Genomic DNA, 10,112 nt, shown 5'->3' with positions numbered 1-10,112 from the left:
AATATGGAGATCACAGTCCCACCTCCCAGAAATTCTAATGTGGTCTGAAGTGGGTCTTTGGAATGTCTATTTTCCTCCCCTAAAGGTTTCTCACTAATTCTCCCGTGTACCCAGATTTTTTGTTGTTAATGTTCAGTCACCCAGTTGTGTCTGACTCTTTGCAGCCCCGTGAACTGCAGCACACCAGGCCTCCCTGTCCCTCACCATCTCCCGGAGTGTGCCCAAGTTCATGTTCATTGCATCGGTGATGCTGTCCAGCCACCTTATCCTCTGACGCCCTCTTCTCCTTCTGCCTTCAGTCTTTCCCAGCATCAGGGACTTTTCCAATGAGTCATTTGTTTGTATCAGATGACCAAAATACTGGAGCTTCAGCATCAGTCCTGCCAGTGAATATTCAGAGTTGATCTCCTTTAAGATTGACTGGTTTGATCTCTTTGCTGTCCAAGGGACTTTCAGGAGTCTTCTGCAGCAACACAGTTTGAAGGCATCAATTCTTTGGCGTTCTGCCTTCTTTACGGTCCAGCTCTCAGAATTGTACGTGACCACTGGGAAGACCATAGCTTTGACTATATGGACCTTTGTCGGGAGCCAGATTTAGGAACCATCAAGTTAAATCAATTCCTGGGATTCTCTCCAGCTCTAAAATTTAATGACTGGAACTCACAGAATTAGTAATTTGAAAAATAATATTGATTAATGTTAAGACTCAATCATCATATATCATAAAGATTCTCTTTGGAATGCTCCCTGGGAACCAGTTTTTGATACTGAATTGATTATTGTTAATATAAATAATGGCTACCATTTACTGAGTGCTTATCTATGCCAGGCCCTGTAAAAAGTACTTTTTATCCATTTTCACTTAAACTTCATGAACTGGGTAATCCTTAAACCAAGGCTTTGGAAAAATTAAGCAGCTTACCCACGATCAAGGGACTGTCAAGTGGCAGAGTGCAGATGTGAACTCAGGCCTCTCTCTCCAGGCTGATGTTCATTCACCGTCATTAGATTATACCATACCTGGTGTTTGGTTACTTGCTTTTTTCACTAAAAATGTGTCTAGAACATCTTTCGTTTCATACATAAAGGTGGCTTTTGTACTTTAGCTCATTTGTAGGGTTGTTGTTTTTTTTTAAATCATTATTTACTATGCAAAAATACATTTCTAAAACAAATTTCAAATAATACAGATAAGGGAAACCCCCTTTGATGCTCACTCCCCAGTTCTTATAGCCACTATAATTGAATTCATGTATGTCTCCTAGATTCTTGGTTGTGTGTGTGTGGTTTTTTTTTTTGACTGTGCTGGGTCTTCGTTGCTGTGCAGGCTTTTCTCTACCTGTGCCTAGCAGGGGCTATTCTCTAGTTGCAGTGGGCAGCCCTCTTGTTGTGGCATCTTCTCTCGTTGTGGAGCCCAAGCTCTCAGCATGCAGGCTTCAGTAGCTGCATCACAGGAGCTCGGTGGTGAGGTTCCCTGGGGCTCTACAGCGTGGGCTCCAGAGCACAGCTCAGTAGGTGTGGCTTAGTTGCTCTGAGGCATGTGGGATCTTCCGGGACCAGGGATCAAACCTGTGTCTCCTGCATGAGCAGGCAGATTCTTTACCACCGAACCGCCATGGAAGCCCTTGTGAGGGCCTTGTAGTTATTATTTTATTTTTACATGAATGAGAGCACACTACACATAGGGTTTTATAACTTGCTTTTCTATCTTGACATATCTTGAAAGATCTTTCCATATCACCGCCTAAAGATCTTTCTCAATTTTTTCACTGCTCTGTGATGTCTACAGTTTATGTAACTGTTGCCCTAATTACGGGAGTCATTGGAAACACTGCTGGTGTAAAGAGTGTTGAGTTTTTCTCATAAATGCCTACAGTTGCTGGGTAGAAGTTTTACATGTTAATGGAGACTGAAGTTGCCTTCCAAAAAGGATAGTAAACCAGTTTATACTTCTACCAGCAGTCCATGAGAGTGCCAGCTCCCCTGCCAGTACAGGACACACCACAGCTCTTCCCCTGAATTTGCTTTATGTTAATTGCTTCTCCTGGATGGTCTCTTGCAGAACAAGCCAAATATTGACAGATCTCTTTTGATTAAACTCTAGGGTAACTTTTCCCCTATTATTTTTGACCTCTGTCCTGTTCTCTGGGCCTGTTCTTTGAGATACAGACTTCTTTTTTTTTGAAGAGTCTAATTGTCTAAATTGTGCGTCTCTTCTGGAATATCCTCACTGCCTGTCTGCATCTCCCTCTTGCAGTCTAATACTATGCCTGGTTTAGGCATAACCCTGCTTACAGCCAAAGTAATTTCTCTCAACTACCTGCTGGCACAGGGAGAAGAGAGTTGAAGAATTACGTGACACTTGGTTTTAACACATGGCTTATTTTCTGCTTTACTGTTTTGTTTGGTAGCTGCTGGTATTTGCTATTTGTGATCTGTTTAGAATGAGTGGGTCGGGCTACCTTGTGTGGAAGCCACCAAAGGGTAAGATCATCACCAGCTCGTCTAAAGGCCTCCTGATTATATGGTACCTTTGGCTGGCACCCAGACTCAAACTGTGCCTGCCCTGCTGACTTTTGGATCATAAAGCAGGCATTAGTGGACAACAAAGAGAAACAAACAGTTCTAAAAGTAAATGAGAAGAAATAAGCATTGTTTGCTACATTACAATGTTCTTTAGTAGTTGCCCTAAGTAGTTACTAGACGAAAAAAGAAAGGAGACAGGTGAATTCAGGAAACTTTCTGTTCCTTCCCGGATAGCTCAGCTGGTAAAGAATCTGCCTGCGATGCAGGAGGCCTGGGTTCCATCCCTGGGTTGGGAAGATCCCCTGGAGAAGGGAAAGGCTACCCACTCTAGTTTTTTGGCCTGGAGAATTCCATGGACTCACGAAGAGTCAGACACAACAGCGACTTTCACTTTCTGTTCCTTAAGGCCTTCCATGATTATTTTCCTTGTAAGTAATGGAAGGATAAGTATATGGAGGGGGTAGGCACTCTTGCAGCCCTAGGGATCTTGGTGTGTGTTTGTGTGAGGGGGTGTCCTTGAATAATTTATTGTATTTGCCTTTATGACCATAGAGCAGTTAGATAATTTAGCTTTCAAAGCTTGGTGCCATGAACTGATGAAGGAAGAAAAAAGTGACAGTGAGGGGTCATTCAAGAAACTCCAGAGCATTAGAGCTGAAAGGAAGTTTAGAGGTGGTTTAACAGTGGCATGCGGCAGTCGCTCTGAGCCTCAGTCGCTTCCTTTGCTTATTGAAGGTACTTTGTACATGTGGTTGTCACATGGACCAGCACCATCATTTGCATGCAGAGACTGGTTCAGGGAGTGATGTGGAGGGCATAAGCTCATGAGCTTGTGAGTAGCAGAACCAGGCCCCAGATTTAGATTTCTAGACTTTTAGCCCAGTTTCCTTTCTACCACCACACGACGCAGTCTTTTTTCATTCTTTATTTTAAAAATTAATTAATTTATTTTTTGCTGTGCTGGGTCTTGGTTGCTGCGAGGGCTTTTCTCTAGTTGCGGTGTGCAGGCTTCTCATTGCGGTGCAGGCTCAGTAGTTCCCAGCCTCTAGAGCACAGGCTCAGTAGTTGTGGCACACAGGCTTGGTTGTTCCGAGGCAAGTGGGATCTCCCTGAATCAGGGATTGAACCTGTGCCTCCTGCATTGGCAGGCAGATTCTTTACCACTGAGCCACTGGGGAAAAACCCATTCATTCTTTTAAGTAGAAAAAGAAAAAACATGCCACCAACGCTTCTCTCTCCTCTCCCCCATACTTATTCTTCGCTCTTCTTTGGGTGTAGAGAGACAAACTGAGACAGAAACCCTCGAGAAGTACAGGACAGGCGGCAGTATTCAGTTGGAGAGGCTTCGTTGACTAGCTTAACAAAACTGGCAGCAAACTGGTGTTGCTGGGTCCAGCTGCACCTCTGAGCGGTGAGGATGCACTTTGAGCGCCTCCCTTCTTTCCTGTTGTGCTCCCGCCAGCTGCGCTTGCCGGGACTGCCAAATGGGTGAGGCTGATTGGAGCCAGCCTCCTATGGGCCACCTCTGTCTCCTGCTAACCGGGAGCTGCTGAGAGGAAGATGTGCGGTTGGACTCTGATTTTTCTGCAGTCTGCAGAGGGAAAAAATGGTACGAGGTGGGGTGAAACTGGAATGTTCAAGGCTGAGGCTCTGGTCTCAGCAAGAAGATGCGAATGCCTGGGAATCCATGGCTCCCTTACGGCCAGATTCTGCACAGATCTTGCCCTGGGTGAAGGGAGTCGGAAACGCTCACCCACCCTCCGTCCTGAGCTTGTGCCAGAGACTGTTGGATCCTGTGCTGATGAGCATGGCTGCCAGAACTCGCGTCACTGTGGCGCCCTCTGCTCTAGACCTTTACCTGCCTTTCTGGATCCTATTTTATTTTTTCATACCCACCCCCCTTCGCAGAAAGCCTTATTTTCATTAGGAGACAATGAGACAATGAAATCAGCTAATCACTGCTAATGAATTTGATTTCTCATGGTATCCTTCCCAGGTCCCAAATGCTGTGACCTAGCCTGGGTAAGAGAAGCGCATCTGCCTGCAGAAGGCCTGAGGGAACGACTCCAGGCCTGGGTCACGGGGGCGGCATGGTGTCTGCAGCGGGCAGCATTTGCTAGGCAGGCACCCAGTCTTTTCTATTAGGTACTGTCAGGCGCTGAGAAGACACCAGCCCTCATGGAGGAATTCACGTCTAGAAGGGAGTCAGGGGCTCTCCTGGTGGCTCAGTGGTAAAGACTCCTCCTGCCAGTGCAGGAGACACGGGTTCAATCCTTGATCTGGGAAGATCCCACAGGCTGCAGAGCTGCTAAGCCGCTGTGCCACAACTACTTAGCCTGTGCACCCTAGAGCCTGTGCTCTACAAGAGAAGCCGCTGCAGTAGGAAGTCCACGGACTGCAACTAGAAAATAGCCCTTGCTCGCTTCAGCTAGGGAAAAGCCCAGGCAGCAACGAAGACCCACACAGCCAAAAATAAGTAAAGTTATTAAAGGAAGAAAAGGGAGGCAGGCATGCTAAGATGGTCACTGTGGCATGGAGTGTGTGGTGGAGCAGACCATTTCTGTGCGGCCCTATGTGAGATCAACTGAGCAGATCCGTTAATCAGGGAGATCGCGGAGCCTCGGTCCTGGCCTGCGTGGTAGCCATGGAGAGGCTCACTTTTGCTGTCTGTGGACTCAGTCTTACGAAGACCCGATACTGTGGTGGATGCAGAACTCTTGTGGGCAGTTTATGCTGGAACAAGCACAGCCTGGCATCTGAGAGGAATTTTCTTGGTGGAGTAGAAGCCTTAATAGCATTGTTCAGTCACACCCAGGGGTAGGGACAGTCTTCACGTCTCATCCAGGCCTCTTAGCGAGGAGCGGTAGTGTAGTGTTAGTTGCTCTGTCGTGTCCGACTCTCTGCGACCCCATCATCTGTAGCCCTCCAGGCTCCTCTGTCCATGGGATTCTCCAGGTAAGAATACTGGAGTGGCTTGCCATGCCCTTTTTCAGGGGATCTTCTCCACCCAGGGGTCGAACCCAGGTCTCCTGCATTGCAGGTGGATTCTTTACTGTCTGAGCTACAGGGAAGCTCTTACCTAGAGAGTAACTTTAATGAGCACCAGTCATGTGCAGAGTGGATATGGGAAACAGACACACAGACTCCTTCCTTGACCCCAAAAGCCCATGGCCACAGTTCAGGGAAAATCTTGTAGGACCTAAAAAGGAAGGGCGAATGTTTAGTAATTACTATTAAAACAACTTAATGAGAGGAATTGAGTTACAAATAATGATGTCTTTTTTTTTTTTTCTTTTTTAGTAAGTACTCTGTAGCTCTTTACTTGGAGCAAGTGTTAGTCGCTCAGTCGTTTAAACTCTTTTGTGACCCCATGGACTGTAGCCCACCAGGCTCCTCTGTCCACGGGATTCTCCAGGCAAGAATACTGGAGTGGGTTACCATTTCCTTCTTCAGTGGATCTTCCCAACCCAGGGACTGAACCTGTGTCTCCTGCATTGGCAGTCAGATTCTTCACCACTGAGCCACCAGGGAAGCTCTTAATAAATAGTTGATTGAGTAAGATCAATGAAAGAAAAGTTGTGTGGTTTTTTTTAATACTTTTTTTGGCTGCACTGCACAGCATATGGGATCTTAGTTCCCGGACAAGGGATTGAACCCACACCCCTTGCACTGGAATCTCGGAGTCTTAACCACTGGACCACCGGGGAAGTGCCATAGGAAAGTCATTTCTGAGGACCTTGGTTAAGTGATCTGCATCCCTTGAGATGAAATCTCCCTCAACTTTAGGATACTTGGGAGGAGATGGTGAACTAAAGGCAGAATGCCATCATTACTCTGGCCCATGCTACTGAAAAAGGCTTCTGTGATAGATAGACAGACAGACATAGATAGGTAGAGAGATACTGGTTCTTCTTTATAGATGAGGCAACTGAAAAACGGGCTATTTCCCCCGGATTCACCCAGCTCGTAAGTGGTGGAAGTGCGCGTGGAACCCAGGTCTTGTCATTCATGATCCAAGGCACTTTTCTCTACCCCATGTGGCCTGAAGTAAAGACATAGGCATCTCACATCTCATAACAGTACATGGTGAAGTAACTGAGGCTGAGAAAGGCTCCGTGACTTCCAGATTATGTTTTGAGTTGACCCTATCTTTATTTCTGAGAAAGATGTTTAGGCAAGTGTCTTCTCTGTGATCACTCCATTCAAAATTGCCCCTTGCCCTTCTCTCTATGTAGAGACCCCAATTCCCCTTCTCTGCTTTATTTTTCTCTACAGCATTATCACTATCTAACATTTATATATACTTAGAGAGGGCTTACCTACTGAACATTGCCTTATGGCACACTATGGCTAGCATTTCAGAAACCGAGGAAGGAATACAGTGATCAGAGTGACCCAAGACATGGTCAGTCTTGGGCCTTGCCTTCTGTCTGCAAAGGGATTCTGCTGAGCAGAAGGGTCTTGGAAGTCTGCTTAGCTGAGCTCAGCTTCAGGTCATGGACAAAGCTAATAGTAGATAATATTTGGAAGAAGTGATGTGGGTGGTAGGACTCTTGGGTTCCTTTTCTCCTGTGCTTGGTCCTGGGCTCTGCTCTGGTGAGGGAGGCTGGGAGGGCTCTGAGGGCTCAGATTCTCTAGAGTGAAGTCTACAGGTTTGTCCAGTTATGGATAAACTTCAGATATACGTAAGATGTGATGGTTATTGAGGGAGGGATTACTCACTTAGGAAAGGATTCTGGGCATCTGTGCTGTGGATGCCAGAATCCTCAACTGAGACTTAGCAGCCCCAGGCTCTCATCTTGGCTTGGCAGCTCTTCTTCTGGGTGGCTTTATGGAAGGCACGTCAGTTCTCTAAGGCTGGCTTTCCCTGTGTTTCTTCAGGTTGTAAGAATCATGACAGGTTTAAAGGTCTTTAAGGCCTTTGAAGGAAGGAGGACAAGGAATATTAATTAGCACTTATTTGGTGGTTCCTAAGTGTCAGCCATGGAAATCCCATGGACAAGAGGAGCCTGGTGGCCTATAGTCCACGGGATCGCAAGACCAGTCGGACATGACTTAGCAACTAAACTAATGTCAGCCACAGCATAAGATGTTTTCATCGGGAGAATTAGCTCAGATATTCTTCACAACCACTTTTCAAACAAGGGAACTGAGGCCCAGGGGTTTGTCCTTAGAGAGTCAGGAACTTTTTCAGGGTTCTGGGTCTGCTGCATGAGCTCCTTCCTCAGACGTGGGCCTTGGCCCTCAGGAGACTTCCAGGTGAGCCACAACTGCTTCTCTACTGAGCTTCAAGATGAAAAAATAAATAGATTTTGTTATTCAGTGGTATTAAAATGGAGATCATAAAACACAGCAGTCCTAAGCAGTGTTCTTTGCCAGCAGCAGGGGAGTGGGGAGGTGTATAGATTAGAGTGGTTAGCAGGTCGTGGGCTTTGCCTGAACTCAGCTGAGCCCAGCGTTGGACCTGTTGACTGCTTCTCCTTGAAATGTGTCTCCCTTGGCTCTGTGACCCACACTCTCCCTTAGTCTCTGGGTCCCTCTGTTCTTTCTTGGTCTCTTTTGGCTCAAGCAACTTCTCCCACCCTTTTATGTTAAGATATCTTAAGGAGTCTGTCCTCCTCTTCATTTCTTACTTTACATGTTCTCCCAGGTTGATATCATTCATTCCCAAGGTTCCAACTCCATGAATTTCCATATAATTTCTAAATCTCTATCTTCAGTTCAGATTTCTTGTTGAGCTTCCAACCCCTATATTCATCTGCTTGTTGGGTATCTCTGTCTGGATGACCCAACAAACTTGAGCATAACTTTTCTAAAGCCAGCTTCGTCATGTTGCCATCTCACCTACCTCTCGTATTCACTTTCCCAGGAGGTAGCTCCATTATCTTCTTGATCACTGAGCTCAGGTGCTGATCACAGAACCTGAGCATCCCCTGGATGTTTCTCTCCACTCTACCCTGTATGCCTTCAGTTAAGGAAAGCCCTTACTACTTCCCCTTCCTACTTCAGTTTCCACTGTTTCAGTTCCTAATCGGCTCTAACTTCTTCCAGCCACAACCTCCAGTTACCCCCGCGTCATTCAAATCTAGCCTCCAATTAAACACCAAAGTCATCTCGCTGAAGCACAAATCTTAGCATTATCCCCCTGCTTAAACTCCTTCAGTTGCTGTCAATAGGCTGCAGAGTAACACTGAGGTTTCTTAATGTGGTATTCACAGGAGACCTCTGGACCTTCTCCTGTGTGTCTTGTACTTTATGCTGCTCAGCAACAATCCGCTCTTGGTCCCACGCGCTCACTGCTGCTTTTTTGCAGGTGTAGCCCAGTGCCTAGAGTAGAATAAGTGCTCATTAGTCAAATGATGGTGAATAGTATAAATATGAGACCCACTGAACCAGAAGTATCCCAGGGTTGGAGCTTCTAGAATAGGATACTAGCTAACCAACTTAGCCTGAAAGTTCCCCCAGCTGAGAGGGGGTGTGGACTCTACTGACTAGAAAATCGTACCACACAGCTTATGGGGTCTTAGTTCCCCAACCAGGAATTGAAACCCAGCCCACAGCAGTGAAACCACCAAGTCTTAACCACTGGGCTGCCAGGGAACTCCCTGTGAAATTCTTTTCTGCTCTTTGATTTTGTGGTCGGGACTTGAGTCTCAGCTCTTTTCTGAGATTCAGAACCCTTAGACCTAGTCTTAAATCTGTCACCTGGGGCAAATCCCATCCCATCCCCAAGCCCAGAAGCAGTCAGTGAGCAAAGAAGCTAAGAGAATGATTTCCAGAGTCCAAGCTGCCTGATTGGAACTCCTTCCTATTGTTAACCTCTTCCTACCTTGGTTTCTCCATTTGTAAAATCGGTGTAATAATAGTCCCTATCTCACATAGTTGTTAAATTGAATGAGTTAATATAGTTCCTGATGTAAAGGACGTACCAAATAAATGTTGGTTGCTATTATTGTTGTCATTATTGAAGGAAATATATTAATATTTGGCCTTGGGAGACCTCCAGATGACAGATAGTTATGAGCTTAACTTAGCAGAGGTATAGAGGGAACTGAGGGCTGCTTTTCAGTCCCTAGTCCTGGGGTCTGACCTAGCAAATCATATCTGAGTGACTCAGTGGAATGGGCATGAGTAATGCTTGTCTCTAGTAAGTTCCTGAAGAGTAGAAGAAAGAGAACAGGGGTTAGAGAAGCCCTTAGGGTGTTCCCTGTCTCTGTTTGCATCTTCCTCTTAGATGCTGTACCCTGGGCTCCCAGAGCCCTCGTGCTGCTCCTTGGACCCTGGGATGGCCATGATATCCCTTCTTGCTCCTGGTATGTTTCTCTTCTCCCAGGCCTGTATCCTAGAGAATCCAGGAGTCTCTGTGCTGAGGTCTGATTGGTGGTTGTGCCATCCCTTTGGGAACACCTGCTTAGCAGTTACCCTTCCTGGACAGGCATAGTTGCCCCGGGAGCAGTGGCCTCAGTGTTTGGAATACTGAGTCCCTTTCAGCTCTGTCCATTAGAGCCTGTTGGGCAGGAGTGTATGTTGGACCCAGTACTTGGAGGCACTCCAGGTGAGCTCAGGCCCAGGCCACTGCCATGATA

The sequence above is a fragment of the Budorcas taxicolor genome, chromosome 10 (assembly GCF_023091745.1).
Source record: "Budorcas taxicolor isolate Tak-1 chromosome 10, Takin1.1, whole genome shotgun sequence".
Lineage (NCBI taxonomy): Eukaryota > Metazoa > Chordata > Mammalia > Artiodactyla > Bovidae > Budorcas > Budorcas taxicolor.
The sequence above is the reverse complement of the archived record's forward strand: the minus strand, read 5'-3'. Positions refer to the sequence as shown.